Genomic DNA, 18,762 nt, shown 5'->3' with positions numbered 1-18,762 from the left:
CCTGACACTCTTCGTCATGCACGGAGCCAGCCTGTGGCATCCAGCCTGCAAACTTCCCTCAGGCTGCTGAGGGGGGGAAGACAAAATAACCTGCAGGCATAAGGACATGCAGGCAAACACGCTTTGCACGTGTTTTCACGCACTACGTGTGCGTGCAGACATTTATCTGCACGCACACGTGCATTTTTTTGGATACTTGTATCCCACTGGATGAAAACCCGAGAGTGGAAAATGTGTTGATAAACATAAGGGACTTTCAGGGCCTTTGATTTGAAGCTGCATCTTGTAGCAGCTTTGCGGCATTAGGATGGGATAGGGGGAGGTAAAAAGAAAGAGGGAAGCAAGAAGGAAACATAAAAGAAATAGAAATAGAGTGGAGGGAAAAGATCAGGGGTGGAGAAAAAAAAAGGTGAGGGGGAGAAAGGAAAAGTACAGATAGCAAGGCTGCCAGAGTTTGTATACCTTAAAATCTGAAAGGTCCAAAAGTTCTTGACCTATATTCCCTGTTGCAGAAGTGTAATACCATAACACATTGGGGTTTGTTTAAAACATGGAAACTTGACTTCATACTTATGTTTTGGAGAAAGATTTCACAATGGTGCTGAGGAGAGAAATTTAGCTGTTCCCCTTTACAATCTCCCTCCTTCTGCCTTTTGGCATGCTTGAAATCAAAGCCACTTGCTCTGAAATATTGTAGCATTGCTGTTTTGATGGAAATAGGCTTGAATTAAAACTTAAGAAAAAAAATCAACCTCAAATCCACTGGGACAGGATGCTAGTATTTATAATAAAGTGGGTTTATAGACTGAATGGTTTGACATGTCATATACAGTCTGGTGGAAGCACATGCTGTGGAGTGGTCTGCAAAGGGGCAGCTATCACATGGTGTTCTGACTCATTCAGATGGATTTTGGTTTCTCTTTGCTGCTTTTCTTTTTCCATTTCTTTCATTTAATTTGGAAGGGACGGAGTCAAGTGCTCTGTTGCAGAGTCTGGTGCACTAATGGAATAAACAGTATTGTGGACATGTTGGCAAACTCTCAATTTGACTTGGCTTTGCTGGTCTCCAAAGAGTTATATTATTGGTTATTTATGAGTATGCAGATGACCTTTGGGCAGTGGGGACAATGTTTATGAATCTAAAAGGCTTCTCAAACTTTAGCACAAAAGCGTTTCTTGTCCAAAAAAATGTGAACTGTATCTTTTCCATCATTCAGCCTTGCTTGTTCTCTTATATTAAAAGTCTTTGGTCATCTGTTTGCGCTGCAGAATCAAACCATGTAGTGCAGGTGAGCAGTCACATGCCCTGAATAGCAAAAAGTAAAAATCCAAGTAAAAAAGGCATGTGAGTAGCTCCAAGAGAGCATTGGATTTGTTCAATGGGCTGGTGAAGGCTGAGTTATTCGAAGAAGTCAGGGGGAGTTAGGTGATAGTGACCCATTATAGTTGTGGGCTTCCTAACCTGCAGGGATATAGTTTTGAAATTTGTAGATTTACTTGGGAAAAATTAGGATCTGTTTGGGAACAATTTGAAAGTGTAAGAAAAAGCCCAGCCAGTGGGCTTTTCCAATCAGTCCTGCTGATAATGAGTAACTTCTGCAGCTCTGCTCTCTGAATCAAGCTTTGGGTTGCCCATTTCTTTTGCATGTCACGTCAGGAAACTGAAAATAGATGGGGAACCTCCACCTCATTCTTTTCCTTTTGAAAGTCATCAATATTGTGTCCTATCCTTAATTTTGTCAGTGTTTTTTATTTTTCTGCTGCTAATGCCACAGTATTATTTGAGTGCTGTTCCAGGGTCAGGATTTGGAGCTAGAAAAAGAGCTCTCAAGAAGCAATTCGTGCATCCTACTTGCAAAAAGTCTGATTCCTTTTTGCATGCTTTCTGAATATGCTGTCTTTGCCCATTGTATTGAAGCTCAGAGTATGCCAGACCGGGGATTTGTAGTGTTTAGTGTTTTGCTCCCCCCAATGAAAGCCAAAAAATGCTGGCTGTTGAACTTCCTTGCACCTGGCTTCAGCTCTCAGAATAAATCAGAGCAGCCTAAAGCTTATTATAAATTACTCCTGGTTACTGGTGACTCCTGGAGAGTCGGGTACAGATCAAAGAGAAATAAGAAACAGTTCAGCCACAGCTTCTTTCTTTTCTGTGGCTGATACTAAGTTTAGGTATCACAGTAACTCTATGCCTTGTTGGTTTCTATTTTTTGGAGTAAGACAGCATTATGTGTCTGCTTTGTGCTATCTAGATCTTGTTACAACACTTGTCTCTAAATTTCTGAAAATGTTTAGGTGCTGCAAGGTTTAGGCAGTGCCTAATCCTGTTTAAGGCACATGGGTGTTCTGTTTGTGGCCCGGTTTAGCAGTGTTATCCAGGGCAGAGTGGATTTTATGCTCATTGTACCAGTGTAAGGTTGGACAATTTGTGGAGCTCTCTGGTAGGACAGTACTAGAAGTGAGAGCAGAATTCCATCTTGATTTCTCCTGTTATCTGTGGTGCCTTTGCAAAGTTGAGAGGAAATTAGGCACACCCAAATACTAAGAGGATGTATGCAGTGTACATAATCTTATCATGCATGATGTGTCTTGAAATAGCGGAAGGAGAGATACCCTTTGGGTGAACATGTCAACTTTGTTATTCTGATGTATGTCCATGACTGTTCCTCTTCAAAACCTTGTCCCAAATGCCTTCCCCTCCTTGATAGCTGTGGCCATATGATTAGGGCAACCTGTGACCTGCTGTCAGAAAGATGCAAAAAAATTTATTGGGAAGGAAACTAGCAACAAGGGTTGTCAATTCTGGGGCAATCTTCCTGTATTTGATGTTTTTTCTTCTCCAAAGACTAAGGTCCTGGGGTCAGAGGATTTATATGAGATCTGTACGTTTGAGTTCAGAAAAAAAGCAACCAAACTGTGCCTTTATACACGCAGAGTTTGATGGCATAAATCTTAAAACCTTACAAAAACAGATGGCAAAGAAAGGAAGGTCTGTCTTTTGGGGTTTTAAATAATAAAGGGCTTGTGATTATTTAAAGCAGGTCTCTCAATGTTTTGAACGTGTTTTGTCACATTTGGATGAGTGGAACTGGCAATGCTGACCAGGCACCTATAAAATACCTAGACTTCTCCCTAGAGCATGCCTTGTTATAGGCAGTATAATAAAACCCAGGGTATAACCCTCACCTATGTTTCAAAACTAGATTAAAAAACTTCTTGTATGTTCAGTCATGCTTTCCATAAGGGAGTCTTGCTGTAAAGCTATTCAAGCATTGGGATGGCTTTTCCCTTTCTTTTAATGAACCATCCACTGACTTCGAGCTCTGAGAACCAGAGCAAGGAAAATAAAGATGAAATGAAATGAAAGAGCAGGAAGAGCCAGTGTTCCTGCCTGCTTGCAGCAGAGGGTGAAAGTGCCCTTTGCAGCATGCCTTGGGGCTGGTGCCTTGGGGCTTGTCCCAGGGGAGGAGAGCTGGCTTGCTGGACACAGGGCTTTCATCTGTTCCTGACCACTGAGATGAGCTTCCTGATGAGGAGAGGGGAGAGAAGCCAGACAGAATTGGAAGGAAAGGAAGGATGTGATAATTTCTCAGGATTGCTCTGGCTTCCCACAGCTTCTGCAGTTGGGCTGTCCAAACCTTCCTCCCTTAGCCTTCAGCTGGCCATGGCTGTGCTGTGCCTGCCATGGGTCTGAGGTCCAGGGCAGGAGTATAGATCGGAGCAAATTGTTGGTGATTGTTTATTTTATGCTGGTTTTGGTGTTGCCTAGCACTGCCATTATGTTGCACACAAGCCTCTGCTCCTCCTAGCCACTGTCCCCACCTCCAGGTAATGGGCAGCTACTTCTCTGCTGGTGGCCCTTGAGGGACAAGGAGCTGCTGGCTGTCCTGAGTGAGAGGATGCAGGTTCTGTGAGTCTGTCTGTGTGCTGTGCAGCTGGTGTGTGCTCCTAGAGCATTTCTTCTGCATTGCTGACATGGCCCTAGCCCCAGTGACTGGAGAGAGCAGACTGCTCTGGGCTGCCAGCAGTGCTTGGGAGTGTGCACAGCTCTCAGCCTTCACCTCTCCTTCTGCCCACCTGGGGCAGGAGCAGTCATTGTCCTGCCAAGTTTTCCTGCTGCTTGCCACTGTCTGTGCAGGTGTTCCTCGCCAGGGAGGTCTCGTGCCACTTGGTTGTCTTGCTTCATATTTGTGTCCCATATCACTACAAATAATTTAGAGGCTGTTCTCTGCCTCATTGATTTGCTGTCATGCATTACAGCGGCATCGGGTGTGGATTCAGCAGAATTCATTCCTCTTTTCTCCCTGGCAGATGCTGCTGAATGGTTTTCAAATGTTACACCCTGGGCTGTAAACTTTTAGCATGGTGGAAATGGCTGTTGTCAAGGCTTTTACTCTATCTGACTCTGTCAAGGATTTTCTGCTGGTAGTTACTCAGGAGAGCTCTGGAGGAAAACCATCCCTCATTTTGCTTTCAGCCCCTTTGTAATTCATAGTATAATAAATGTGTTAAATAGCTGGTGTCCAAGAAGCATGACATTATAAGTGCTTAACTTAACTAAGCCTTCTTCATATGATGGCAAGGTCTTGCTGCATCATTTGAGGTGTTGTTCTAATACTGGTGTCTGTGCCAGGTGTCACATAAATGCCACTGAGGTGACCTCTGCTTGATGCTGAGCTGCATGGTCGTTCAGGGGAAGATAATTCAAATGATAGAGTCTGAAATTGAAACACTGGCATTCATGGAAAACTTTCACAGACCAGGAGATGTGAGGAAGTCAGATTTGCAAAGACAGGTATGCCTGCCCTTCCCAATCACCTTGCATATGGCATTAAAACCCAGGAAGAGAGAGGTTTCTCCTACAGCAGCCTGGAATTCCTGTCCAGCAGCTGAGGAAGCGATCTGTGCTGTCTGCAGGAGAGTGAGGGATTTGGGAAGGTGAGTGTCTGGCTGGCTGCAGGTGAGTGAGGGATTTGGGAAGGTGAGTGTCTGGCTGGCTGCAGGTGAGTGAGGGATTTGGGAAGGTGAGTGTCTGGCTGGCTGCAGGTGAGTGAGGGATTTGGGAAGGTGAGTGTCTGGCTGGCTGCAGGTGAGTGAGGGATTTGGGAAGGTGAGTGTCTGGCTGGCTGCAGGTGAGTGAGGGATTCATCTCTTGGGCTGCTTGGAGGGTCCATCTTTGCACAACATGCTTTTCAGGCACAATTCTGCTTTTTATTAGAGCTAACTGCCCGGGAAGGAAACGGGGATGGTGTGTTATGAGTTACTGGGGTAAGGCAAGGGAACTGGTGGCAATTCTTTCTTTAATAGAAACCAGCTTCTCAGCAGACAGAAAAGATCTTGATAAAACTCCCTTTCCTGTAGAGGATTCTGTACAGCTCTCCTCTTGGATCCAACCCCAGGTTTTGTCACAGTTGAGTTCTGGAGGCTGTTTTCTTCTCCATCAACCAGGTAGCTAGCCTCATTCTTCACCACAGAGAGTAACACCAAGGAAAATTTTATTAAGCTCTACTATTTAAACTTCAGAGCTTAGGGTTTGTTGGGTTAGTATTTCTCAGGGCAGTTTTCTGCTTGTGAAGTTTTGGAGAATTGAAAGTCAGGTGTCTTCAGGCAAATGTTTTGTGGGCTTTCTGCATGGATTCCCATCATCTCCCTCAGTGCTTGGATCCTCATGGCCAGAAGTGATGACAAAGTCTGATCATTTAGTCTGACACACTGCAGCACTGATCACAGAGGTTTGTGTTTGGGGATCAGGCAGTCTCTCCTCTGTTTCTGCATTTGTCCTGGGCATTTGGCAGCTGGGCCCAACAGAAGGCTTTTTAAACCTTACTGTTTGGGATCCTGAGGGGAGGATGCTGTGCTGTTGTAAGGTAAAAAGGAGAAAGGTGTGGCTGGATAGGTTACTGCTGCAGAGATGTTGAGATAAATCTGGGGATGGCAGGCACCCCTCTGCTAAGAGCCAGCAAGGTTGAGGTAATTTTATAGGGCCCTCTTCTGTTAGGGCTGCATCTCCCTGCACCTGCATGTCCATTTCCAACCCTCTTCCTTTTCCCTTCTTTTAACTTCCCAAAATTCTTTTTTTTTTTTTCCTTCCCTCTGGGAGCTGTGTACAGCTTAGCTACTGGTGTCTCTTCCCTGCTCTCAGGCAGGCAGGTGAGCCACTGAAAGGGGGATGGAGTTGTTTAGTCTGGGATGGTTTTAGTAGAGGCAAGCAGAGAGAGGGTGCTCAGGGGCTGAGGAAGGGGAAATGTCTGTGCTAAGCTGGAGCAGCTTAAAGGAACGGATTGAACCGAGTTTTAAAATTTTATTTTTTTTTTCTCTCAAAGGAGGAAAGTAGAAACAAGGGCTGACCTGTTTGTCACCTGTCCACCACTCTCTAGGATTAACACGTGTCTGAAGCTTGTTGGAAGGATTAGGACCTGGAAATCCAAACTCCTTCTGTTAAAATGATAGAAGGAAAACAAGGAATTTTAATTTTGTTTTCTGGAGGGAGCTGAAGACAAAAGGGTCTCTAGGAAAGCTCTTGGTGGAGAGGGGGAAAGGAGGAGAAAATTTTCTCTGGCAGGGACAGGGAGAGGTGAACTCCTATCCAGCTGCCACGGAACTATCTGTCTTGTTTTTCTTTGTTCATTCCAGTGAGAAATCAGGGTTAACAGCACACAGGGACAGCACAAAGGGGGACAGCCCATTCGATGGAGTGGAGACACTCATCTAAACCTGACAGCTGCCTAAAAGGCACTGTTCAGTAAAGACAGCTGGGTGGAGAATGCAAAATCAAGCAGGAAAGGGCTGGAGCTTGGGAGGGGAGAAGTGGAAAATGCTTGAGCTAATCCCAGCTTCACCGCTGGCTGCCTGTGGGATATTGGGTAAGTCACCTGTGTGCCTTTCTAGTCTGTTCTCCTGGACCTGTCCAGGGAGCAAATCGGTCTCTCCGTTTTTTTGGGTGACTGAGTATAGCATGAATCTAAGTTTTTAGAGATGCTTGATCAGAAATCTGAGGGGGGTGGGGGAGAGTTAGTGTGGATTTCAAAGCAAAGTTTGTGCCCTGAGATTCAGGGTCACTAAAAGGCTAATTAGTTTTAATTGACAAGGGGTTCATGTTCATTGGGGTACAATTTCAACTACTTCTGCATCTGAGCTCTGTCTGCATGAACAGACTAAATGTAAGTTCTGGCCCCTTTCTTAAACTCAAGTTTGCTTTGTGCCAAAGCTGCAGCTGTGAGAGAGGAGCATGAGGACATGGGGTACCACAGAATTGACTGAAATTGTGTACCTCTGGAGCCAGAGGAGTAAGTCCACCTCCGGGGGTGGAGTAAGTCCATGTGTGCTTTTTCTCTTATGGTCTTTCCTGTTGTTGACCACCATGGCAGCTGGATATGTAGCTAGAGGGACCTCTGTGCCGAGCCAGTGTGGCTGTCCCTGTGCTGTTACACACCAGAGCAACTGCAAAAGCCTCAAGCATCCTGGACCCTGCACACCCCAAATCTCTAAAGTCTGCATCCATTGACCCACGAAAGGGTTCTGGCAGCCTTAGTTGGAAGTGTAGGTGTTGGTATCACAACCTGAAATCAGCTGTGTGTTGTCTGCTTTTCCAGAGCCCTGCCAGCCCTACTGATGGGCTCAGGCACATGTCGTGCCTCCCTAGCCGGGCTGCTGGGCTGAACTGGCCACCCATGCCCAGCTCCAAGAGACTTTGGAGGCCCATCTTCCTTCCCCTGAGCCCATGCTGACCTTCCGAAGGGTGCTGCATGCGTGGGGCTCTCCAGCAGCACAGGGACCGCGTGTGGAAGAGGCTAATTTTGGGAATGTCGTCCCATGACTGCAAAGGGTTTGCTGCCCCCCTATGGATTTGACTGGCGCGGCCTGGGCCAGGGCACCGGGGTGGGTGGAGGAGGTGGCAGCTGCTGGAGCCAACTGCTCCCTCCTGCCATGTCCTGCCCTTTCTATCCAGGCTCTCCCTGTGCTCCGTGCCGCTGGCAGGCTGGGGCCTGGGCTCCCATTCAACTGATGGCATAAAAGCAGCACAGCCACAAGGTTTCCCCAAAGCAGCTCCATCTGCGCAGGGCACTCGTTCCTCAGGACTCCCCTGGTCACGCTGTGCTTTGCTGGAGTTTGTGCCAACCCCCACTACCTGCAGTTTAAAAATAACATTTGGGGGTGACAGCTCCATTATTTACTCAGGATCCAACATTGTCTGGTAGGCAAAGCCAAACGGCTGGAAGTCTGGGGCAAGACACTCTCTTCTCATCTACCACTGTGTTGTATATTCCCTCCTGCTGCCTCAGTTTCCCTGCTGATGAATCAGGGACAATGAAAAACAGCTTATGATAACTTCTGCAAGGCTTAGGTACTTTAAAGATCTCAGTTTGGACTCTCTTCCAGAACCCATGAGCAATACAATGCCAAGGCAGAACAAACAGTTGCACTTCTTGGCGACCAAACTTTGAAAGAGGCTATTGACGCAGAAATATGTAGTAAAGGACATCCTGGAAGGCCTGTGAGAGTGGCATTGATATGTTGCTGGCTTGCCCTTCACCCCTGGAAAAAAATCACTGCAAACTCTATTCCCCCTAATTTTCAACACTGCTGCCTCTGTCTGTGCTTTCACTTCAATGACAGCTCAATGACAGGCACCTTTCTTCCTGACTCTGTGCATTAATTATGTCTTAACTGTGCAAACAACTGTAACATTAATGGAGAGTCACCTTGTATAGTTAGTTGCTTTGTTTGTTATTTATTTTAAGGAAATCAGACTTTAGAGATTTTCTTCAGTGTCAGAGAATCCTCATTCAAATAACCCTTTCCATCATGGAAAATTGTGGGTTAGGAGACATGAAGGTTGTGGCAGCTTCACCTAGGACAGTACAAGCTTTGGGACATATGAAAAAGGTGACACCAAAATGCTTTGACCTTTGACTGAAACTGGAAGTAACACAACATGATTGGCACTGTCATGGCATAAAAATAGCTGCTTTAAAAGCCTTCCTTTCTCTTCTACAATCCCCTTAAGGAAATGATGCGCTATCATGAGCATGAACTGTTTGACAGATCCTTAAGTCTGCTAATACAAGACGGGGGGTTCTGTATTTCTTTGCTTCTTCATGATGTACAAAGAAATATCCTGTAAATTGGGTTTTTCAGTTTCTGGGGAAGAGAATATATTTGCTCTCTGCTGGAGACACAGTGAGCACAACAGGGGTTGAGTGCCCAGATGCTGTGCCTGGTACAGATGTCAAGAATTTGAGCTTGTTGGAGGCCTTGGAGCTCTCTCACGGGTACCAGGAATATCCTCACACTCTAGCCTGAAAGCAAAAAACTGCAGTTTGAATAAATGGCAGGTTTTCTCTCAGCTGTCCATTAGACCCTGAAATGCCATGAATTTTTCTGAAGAAGGCTAGAATCTTTGGTGATGTGAATCCAATGTGGTTTTACTGATTCTCACAGCTAAGCTAGTTTTCTGCCAGTTGGGAAGCATCCTGAAGAGGTTAAAGTAGCCTGCCTACGATTCACTCCAATTACCCCCATCTTGTGATGACAGGTTTCCACTCATATTTCCATTCTGCAGATGGCCAACAACTTCTGGGCCAGACAAAACTGGAGTTTCTAGGATAGCTCAGATCAGACCTTGACTTGGAGCCAAGTCCTACAGATGTTTGGGGCTTAGGCTTGGGCCATCCATAAACAGATCTACCTACTCAGTCTGGAGGAAGCAGCAATGTTTGAAGAGGTTTGCCACCTGATGGACAAGCAGGAGGAGAAAATACTACCCTGACATATCCATTAACTCTACAGCTACAGAGCTGGGCATGTCCCTGACATAGGACAAGAGATCCTTGAGGGAGTATATTTTTTTTTCCTTTAATGTTTTTCTGGGTTCTCCCACTCCCCTTTGTTTTTCTTGTAACTAAGTCAGGGAAGGGGGGGAATAAAAGAAGGAAAAAGAAATTCCAGAGTGAGCAGGAAACAGCGAGTAAAATTAGCCAAGAATCTTCCAAACAAATGTGTGGCTTACACTTAGGAGAGCTTGGTTTTGTTTACTGTTTGTTTTGAATTTCCACTCTTTGCCCTCAGATCAAGCCCCAGGAGAAGGGAGAGCCTGGAAGGAGGCCTCAGATGTCTGCACAACTCTTATATGCTGTGAAAGGAACCCCGATGAAAGGTTAAGGCAGTGGGATGGATGATACCCAGTGAAAGGCATGTGCAGCACTTCTGATTGCTTTTTGCTGTGGAATCCTTGTTTCCAGAGAATCTAATCCTCCTTGTGATGGCTAGGAAAGGTGGTTGTGAGGGGAAGGCTAATGCCTGTTAACCTCTTAAGTGCTGTGTTCCCCAGTGTTGTCACCTGCACCATGGGGGAGCCCAAAGGCTGAGGCCAGGTGGTCTGTGTCCCTCTGTACTTTGTGTGACAGGATTCCTTCTCATCTGACAGGCCTGATAGAAACACAAAAGCACAGAGCAAAGTGCAAGATCTCTCTCACTTGTTAAGCAGAATCCAGACTTGAGATGTCTTAGCAATGAATTGATAAACTCGTAACACACTAATTTTCCCACTGGAGCTGGCTGCATATGTAAAAATAAACATAAACTAAATAAATACTTATTAAGTGCTTTGCAAGGCTCAGTGAGGAATTCTGATGTCTTAAGGCATAAGTCAACTCTGAGAAGGCTTAGAAAAAAGTAGTCTGAGAGGGAAAAATTTCTTATTGACTCCCACAACACAGGATTTTTACATCCCTTTTTGTTTACAGACTGCTTAGTTTCTGGTCTTGATGAAACCAGGTTCCTCATGTTGATCACTCCCTGGTTTGAAGCCATGTGGTTGTTCCAGTATTCTCTGTCCTGTAAACATCTCCAAGAACATGGCACAACACTTTATCTGTCTCTCGTTAAGTAGGGAATGTGATTGTTATTATGCATGGAATTGTCAAACCAATCTGATGTCTCCAGACTTCACCAAGGATCAGGCAGTTTCACCAAGATGCCCATCTTCTTCTTGACAGGTGACACAGAGAATGCTAAGAAACTTTATAAAAACCTAAAAGTACCGGACACAAGCAGAAGTGCCAAAAAGCAGGCGGAGTGCATGTCAGGGAATTATTTACAGTGGCTGAAGTTAAAATATCAGCTGGGATCCCGGCCCAAGCTTGGTCACAAATGGAACGCATCAAAAAGTGCTCAGGAAATGAGCAGAGGCCCTGCTGAGCAGAGCGAGCTCTTCTGTGGCTGCTCCTTCCCTCCTGGAGATCCAGCAGAGAAAGAAGAGCCCTGGGAAGAGAATGAGAGCAGCTGAAGGGAACAAGTGTCATTGCAGTGCAATGTCCTCTGGAGTGCACTGCTCAGCAAGTGCACCCAGGCAGGGTGGCCCGAGGAGCTGAGGGCCATCACAGCAGAGGCAGGGAGGAAATTTGTGGCAGACCTAATGTCTATGCTGCAGTTATTGTGGGTAGAGAGATGATGGTCAGAGTGCATTAGAACATCAGGTGATTATTGCAGCTGGTGTGAATTGGTGCTTCCCCACTGGTTGTGACAGTTCTGTAGTGGGACACACTGCCTGATGACCTGGTTTGTTGGCAGTGCCCTGTAGAACAGGTGAGACCACCTGAGGCCAGAGTGCAAGAACAGAACTGAGAAGGTTGGGTCACCTTGGTGGCAGTGCCTCTGGCACAGTGGATGGTGAATGTACAAGTGTCACCTTGGTGGCAGTGCCTTTAGCACAGTGGATGGTGAATGTAGAAGTAGCTTGACAAAGGCTCTGCATAGGTGCACACCAGTGTTGTAGCTCACCAAACCCAAGCAGGAGATTCTGCAACTATTGCTTGTGTGAGAACATGAATCAAAGGCTGTATGGGGGGAAAAAAGGAGTTTGCTTTCTAGGATTCCTGCCTGTTATTATATTGGCAGAGAAACACACACTGACTTGTTGGTCTTCTTGGGCTTCCCTTTTCTTTTCTCAGCTCTTTGGCATGTGTCCTGAGACAAGTAACAGCAACACTGTGTTTATCTGCTGCTGCTGTCGTCTGAGCTTCTGGTGCCCTCCTCCCCCCCGATATAGCCCCTTTTCCTTGAGAGAAAGGCAGAGATTGATAGTGACCATGGACCAGCATGTGTTCCTCATGGTGGAAAGAAGAGTGGGACCTCTTTCTTGACCATAGCACGTCTGTGATTAGACCTTTCCCTCTCCAGAGTTAGGCAGGACTTGTGCAAAGTACCCTTTATGCACAACTGCTTGAGCTTGCCTCCTCCTGTGTCTGGGAACATTTCTTCAGGGCTAGTAATGAACAAAGGTGGGACTGTCTCCATTTCCTGGTCTGCTCTGGTCACCCAACACACGTATATCTTTAACTGAGCTGGATAAAAAGCAGGAGGTGGTCTATTCATCCCATGGACCCAACAGTGACTGCTGATGCCTGTCAGTCTACTCCTGTCCTGTAATAAAGCTGAATAGAGATTCCAAAATCTCTGAACTTCACCATAGCACCTCTGAGCCAGCCAGAGGCTTTTCCTCTGTTATCTTCACCTGGAGCTGGAGAATAGTCTGTGTGTAGGAGGAGTCAGAGATGTCTTCCAAGGAATGCTAGAAGGAAGGCTGTGGACTGCAGTGCTGTGTGATCTGGTGTGGAGCCCTGTGAGCTAAATGAGGCATTTATTCTCCCCAGGGAATGCTCTCATGCTCTGAACAGCAGCAGCACTGTGAGGATAACCCCAGCGTGGGCAGGGGGCTGACTCATCTCTCCAGAAGATTAACACTGTTTATTAATCACTGCTCCTTTTAAGTGAAAAAAATGGAGAAAACCTCTCGTGGCCAATGCTGTGATTAGCCATCTAATTGTTCCACTGGTATGTTTGCTGAAGGGGCTTTCTTTGCTCTGTGTACACGAAGAAATATTTTCTCATCCTACCGTTGTTCCACCCAGATGATAGTCATTAGCAGTGTACCAGACATACTCATTGTATAGGCCTTGTCCTGACCATTTTTTTCCCCCCTAAGTCCCTGGGTCCATCTTCAGTGTTGGCAGAAGAATGACAGCTCTTCCAAGTAAAGTCCTCTGTTTGTTCCCAAAGCATGCAGGGAGTCAATTTATGGAACAACCAATTCCTTGTCCCTTCCAACTGACCCTCCAGTCATCTTTTTCATCATGGGAGATGGTGCCACGAGTGATGGAGAATGTCTCAACATCCTTTTCTGGGAGAAGACCCATCAGGCTGAGCTGCAAGCTCTTGCAGAATTGCAGAATCACAGCCTCTCCCACCAGCTCTGAGCATCCACATTCCAGATATAGCTGGTGTTAGAGCACAGGGTTTTGGAGGGAGGTGGCACACCCAGCCCTAGCTGTGGGGATGTCTTCAGTGCACGTGGGTTTGCAAAAGGGGTTAAACCTTGTTGAAGCTCGGTGTCTCCTAGACTTTGCTTGTCTTTGCTTGAAAAGGAGACCAGGCTTAAGTGCTGGGACCTGGCAGAGGACATAGGGGTGAGTTTTAGTTTGATCTGCAGTACAAATAAGGAAAAGATCAGTTTTTCTTTGCCTTCTTTGCTATTTATGTATCAGTGAATATGGGAAATCAGGAGAAGTGCATCTTGGCTAGCAAAATGTAAAAGAGAATGGTATCAGTGGAGGACAACTAGTTCTGGAAATTTTTGTCTAATCATGCATTCCGGACCAGGTTCAGCTAAATGCTAAATGCTTCATTTCAGCTACATATTTCATGAAAATACATTTCAGTAACATTTCGAGCCATTTCTTACTATATCCAACAGGAAAAAAAGGAAGCTATGAACTGAGAAGTAGCTTAAAGCCAGGGAAGACATTGCTGTTTCCTTCCGTGCACCAGTGCATGCGGTGAGCTTTGCAAAAAGCACGCATTTCCTTCACCTTGCTCCTGTGGAAGTCTATGCAAGTGCCGGTGTGTTTGGCACCAGAGCACCTCGGATGTTCCTCTAGGTTGTGCACAACGCAGCGGTTGAATTCAAGAGAGGTGTTTTCATGCCCTGGGCACCTGTGTTGCAGCTCAAGCGTGGCAAGAGGCTCTTGTGCAGTGCGGTGCTGCGAGGCTTTGGGCTGCAGCTAGAGGGGGTGAGCAGGCAGAGGATATTTCCAGCTAAAATTTCACACTCCAAAGCTGTTCATCTTGCCCCTCTCTTTCCTTCCACCCCCGGTGTGAGTGGCACCTGTGTACCTGCCTCCAGTAGGCTTGTACACGGTCTGTGTGTGTGGGCACGCATGGTGTATCTCAAAATTATCACAATTTAGTCTGGTCTGTGGCCAGGCATAACGTGAGGTCTCAGCTGGCGGCTGAGGCCAAAGTGCATGAGGTGCTGTGCCATGTAATGAGTAAATGGCCCTTTCCTCAGAGATGCTGTGGTCCAAGTCATGGTTAGGAACAACAGATGGATACCACAAACACACAGGCGACGTGAGAGGGGGAGGAACACAAAATAACACCGAGATAATTAACATGAGTGATTAATGACTCGAGTGGGTAAGAAGGGGCCAAAACACACTCACTGAATGTTTGCTGGTGATGCTTCACAGGAGCCTTGGCAGAGGTGGACAATAGATACACTGTATTTTGTATTTTTGCTCATCATTCACGCTGCTAAATTTCTCAGTCCATGCTTGTGGCAGTTCAGCTGTAACATTATGTTGTAGCTAGGCTGTAAGGATGGTGTTAGCCTGGTGTATTCTGTACGGAATGCAAACACAGCACATGAAAATACTGGTCCTTAAAGGAATTTTGGTCTCGTAGGATTTGGCCCAACACCCACTGAAGTCAGTGAGCTCTTGACCCTTAAGGGATTTGAGACAATCCTAGAATATTCAAGTGGGCTCCAAACTGGGCAAAACAACTGAGATACGCATTTTAAATAATAAGAAGAAATGCTTTGTATGAAATGCATTTAATATATTTCTGTTTGCATGTACACATTTTCACTGTATGAAATCAGATTGGGTTTATATCTGCTGGGTCTATCTAAACATGTGGTGTATGTTACACTGGACTGATCAGTTACATGATTAAAATACACTGTAAATACACAGTGTGCTTAGCACTGGCATGGTGTTGAAGTGATTTTTAACTCCAATCTTTGTGGTTTTGTTGATTTTTTTTTTTCATGAGTTGGCTTGGTTTGTCTCATGAAGTTCCTTCCATTATTTTTGCGGTAGTTGAGTGGCCAGCTTGTCCTGGAGATCATCCAGCTTCGTCCCCACTTTTTCAGGTTGAATGTTGGTAGAAGAGGATCACATGTGTGGGTGAACACAAACCCTCAGTGCTGCTGGGCTGGCAGGTACCACCACCATGGTGCTCCCTCAGGAGTAAAGAAAGCAGGGAGAAAAGACACAGAAGGTGCCAAAAATTTCCTGCTTCATCACACACCACTTGGTTGTGCCTGCTCTGTGTAAAGGCTTGTGCAGGTAGGTGGCCAGGAGGGATTTCCCATGGTTTGACTCTGCTCTGGAGAGGGTTGTGTATGCACAGCCTTGGGCTGCTCTGCTGAGTGAGCTCAAATTATTACAAAGTCATTTCCAGTAAGTCTCTCCCTCTAAGGCCAGGGTTGCTCTGACAACCACTCTGGGTGGATCATCTGTGGGAACTGAACCTGGAGCCTATGGATCTGAAAGGACAAGACTCTATTGTTAGAGCTGGAAGCTGAGTCCTTTCCTATGGCAGTAGGAGCTGTCTCATTTGTGAGCCCCTCTGAAATTCAGAAGGATGAAATCTCTACCTGGGCAGCATGAATGATGCTGCAACAGAGTTCACAGGGACTGGATCCAGCTTGATGTCCAGAGATGCTGCATCTGTACTCAGTGGATGGCCAGTTGTGTGTGAGGTGAAAGCTTTGTGTGTAAAATAGGTGCATGTCTTCACAAGGAGCTACTCTGACTTGCACACTTTCTTCAGTGCCTAGGTGTTTGTTGAATCTATTATCATGGCTTATATTTTCACATGTCTGGGGGACAGTGGAGATGGATTTGTGTGCACGTGATATACCAAAGGGAAATATTTACAGCTGTTGTCACACACGTGCAAAAAAAATCTTGTGCTCCTTTTCAAGCAGAGCTTTTCAGACAGCCAGACTCGGCATGAGGATTCAGAGAAGGATGCTGGCTCTGATGCCAAACTTGTGGTTTCCTTTAACTCATTTTGCAGGGCCTCTTTTTGCTGGCTAGAAAGCCTTCACTTGAAATGCAATTACCCAGATGGAGAGAAGAGGCAAAGCCCAGCCATTCCAGAAAAGGGGAAATTTCCTCACATTACCCCTTTACCATCAACAGTGGCACATTTTCAAAGCTTTCCAGATACAGGGGAAAAGCCTTGGGCTGGACACCTGTGTAAATGCTTAGCTGCAGATATCCACTGACTTCAACATAACTTTCCTCTAAGTCCTCTGCCATAAGGAAGAGTAAGTAGATATAGGGTCAGGTATAATCTCAGTACAGTGCAAATTGGTAGTTTCATTATAGTCAATCGAGAAAAATCAGTGGAGAATCTCCCTTTTTGTGTGCACCTAAATGATGGTAAGAGTGTAATCAACTTCCTCCTAAAAACTGCCTGCTTTTGTTAGCTCTTGCATTCATTCTGATCTGCTATCCTTTAAAAGAAAAATCGTAAAATAATCTATTTTTTTGTAATGCACTGAGAGGCTGGTCTCTTTTGAGATGTTTTTGGCATTTCTGGTCTTTTCTTTCACTTGTTCCGTTCATTAAGTACTTCACCTGTGTTGCCTTTTCTTCATTTTCCCCCCCCGTTTCTCATGTACCTCTTCATTCTTTTACAGCATTCAGAAATGCAAGATTCTAGAATTAATTGAAGTGAAATATTTCTATAGAACGGACCAACACATGAATCTTTGTTACTGCAGCGGTTTTTTTATAATCACATCGTTTCCACCCTCTGCTTCCTTCCTGAGTCTTCATTCGTCAATAAACACAGTGGTTACTTCTTCACTGGGGCTAAGTGCTCCTCCACTCTCAACCAGATCTTGAGAGAGGGCTGTTGACAGTGGAGACCCATGCCAGGAATTTGGAGCCAGGGTATCACTTTCTCCTTTTCTGTCTGGAGATACTAGAAAATAAGAACTTGGTGTGATTATGGTATTGAATTCTGAATATGAGTCAAGAACACCATGGAGCTGTAAAAAGTAATTTTCCTTTATCTCTGTAAACAAGAAAATCAGTCTGCCTCTGAGCTGCTGGATGATGGAGTGGGTCTGAGCTGGTGATTGTGCTGGATGATGGTGTTCCCTGGTCTGCAGACAGCAGCTGGTAGTGGAAGTAGAGCTGGTGTCACTTGTCATTCATTCACAGGGGCAGCTCTGAAGGCCACGTAGAGGCATGGTGTGCACAAACTTGTGCCTGTTTGCTCTATCACAGAGGGTACTGCCACCTCTCTGAACCCTTCACTCCCTGTCCCCAGCCCAAAGGGCCTGGGGAGCACCTCATGAAACAGAGATACTTCCTTGTGACAAAGGACTGAAAGTTCCCAGATATGATCCCAGCAGACTTCAGCTTCGTTTGCCTTTTCTGTGGCAGTAGGAGGTAGAAAGATCTCCAGCCCACGGGAACCAATGAGCAGGTTAGGAAGTGCTATCATGTTTGGGAAGGGGGCTGTGTGGTGCTTGCTCTTGGGAACAAGGAAACCACCCTAGTTTAGGGGGTTAGACAGGATTGTCACAGGTCTGTCTGCCAAGTCTTTGGAGAGGGACAGCAGCCTTACTAGTGAGGGACTACTTTTGCTCCTGAAATGAGCTTATTTAAGTGATGGAGCTGGCCCACACTAACATCTTTCATCACTGACTAGCCAGAGATCATTGAGGGTTTGTGACTATGGGAGCAGTAATTGAGGAAGAGGATGATGTGGCAGTGCCTTTGTTTTAAAGATAGGAAGGTAATGGTTTATTGGGACACTTGAAAGGCTGGTGAAGCACAGGGGTGTAACTGGATGAAGGTACTGTGGATGGATATTGTCCTACTGAGGGTCTGTGGCAGAGTCCATGGAGACCTGGAACAGCTGAAGTGTGTGGAGAGATGATTTGTAGGCTGGAGCTGCAGCTGAGAACACTTGTCTTCAGCTGATGTGTTAGACAGGCAATGAGGCTGCCAGTGTGATGGAGTTCTCCAAACGAGGAGGAGACTACAAAGGGTAGGTGTGCTCCTTGGGTGAAGACCTGTACTCGTGTGATTATGGGGGAAAGGGTTTTCTAGTGGAGGAGACCTAAACATGAAAGTTTTTTTCAGGTTTTGCTGAAGAAGTGAAAGAAATGGAAACAAAAGAGAAGTTAGTAGAGAGGAGCAACTAGCCCCCACCAGAAGAGAGGTGTAGCCCACAATGAGAGCTGAAGAATGATGCTAAAGAACTAACACCAAAACAGAGAAAGTGGGTGCTGCAGACAGAGCAGAATATCTATAGTTTCGGGAAAGAAAATCAGGTAAATAAGCATATGGTAAATGGATATGTGTCAGTAGGTAGAGAGAAAGAAAGGACTGATGCTTATTTGCATGGGTGATATGTAGTAAAATATTTCCTGGTCTGTTTGGGATATGGAGTTGAATCAGCTAGAGACAGCTGAAGTATACCTACGAAAAATGTTGTGAGTCTGGTAAAAAATGTAGGAGCTTGAATTAATCATATCAGTTGCAAAAATAAGCGTCTTGGGATAAAAGAAAGAAGGGTGGAAAATAAATATCGTTGAAAGTGATTGGTTGCTCAGGAAAAGCAGAGATGAGGCATAACCTTGTCTATGTAGGTAGAAATATTGCCATATTTCAG

At 45.7% G+C, this 18,762-nt stretch overlaps 1 long non-coding RNA gene across 1 annotated transcript in view; it reads left to right on the top strand.

Moving 5' to 3' along the window:
- LOC148223276 (uncharacterized) overlaps positions 1-18,762 on the top strand; it is a 90,074-nt gene that overhangs the window by 32,617 nt on the left and 38,695 nt on the right. Inside the window, exon 3 of the long non-coding RNA XR_015804378.1 lies at positions 18,231-18,421. This is a non-coding gene — a long non-coding RNA (uncharacterized LOC148223276). The remainder of the gene's footprint in view (positions 1-18,230; positions 18,422-18,762) is intronic.

Source organism: Sturnus vulgaris, chromosome 6 (assembly GCF_052056855.1).
Source record: "Sturnus vulgaris isolate bStuVul1 chromosome 6, bStuVul1.hap1, whole genome shotgun sequence".
Lineage (NCBI taxonomy): Eukaryota > Metazoa > Chordata > Aves > Passeriformes > Sturnidae > Sturnus > Sturnus vulgaris.
The sequence above is the reverse complement of the archived record's forward strand: the minus strand, read 5'-3'. Positions and strand labels throughout refer to the sequence as shown.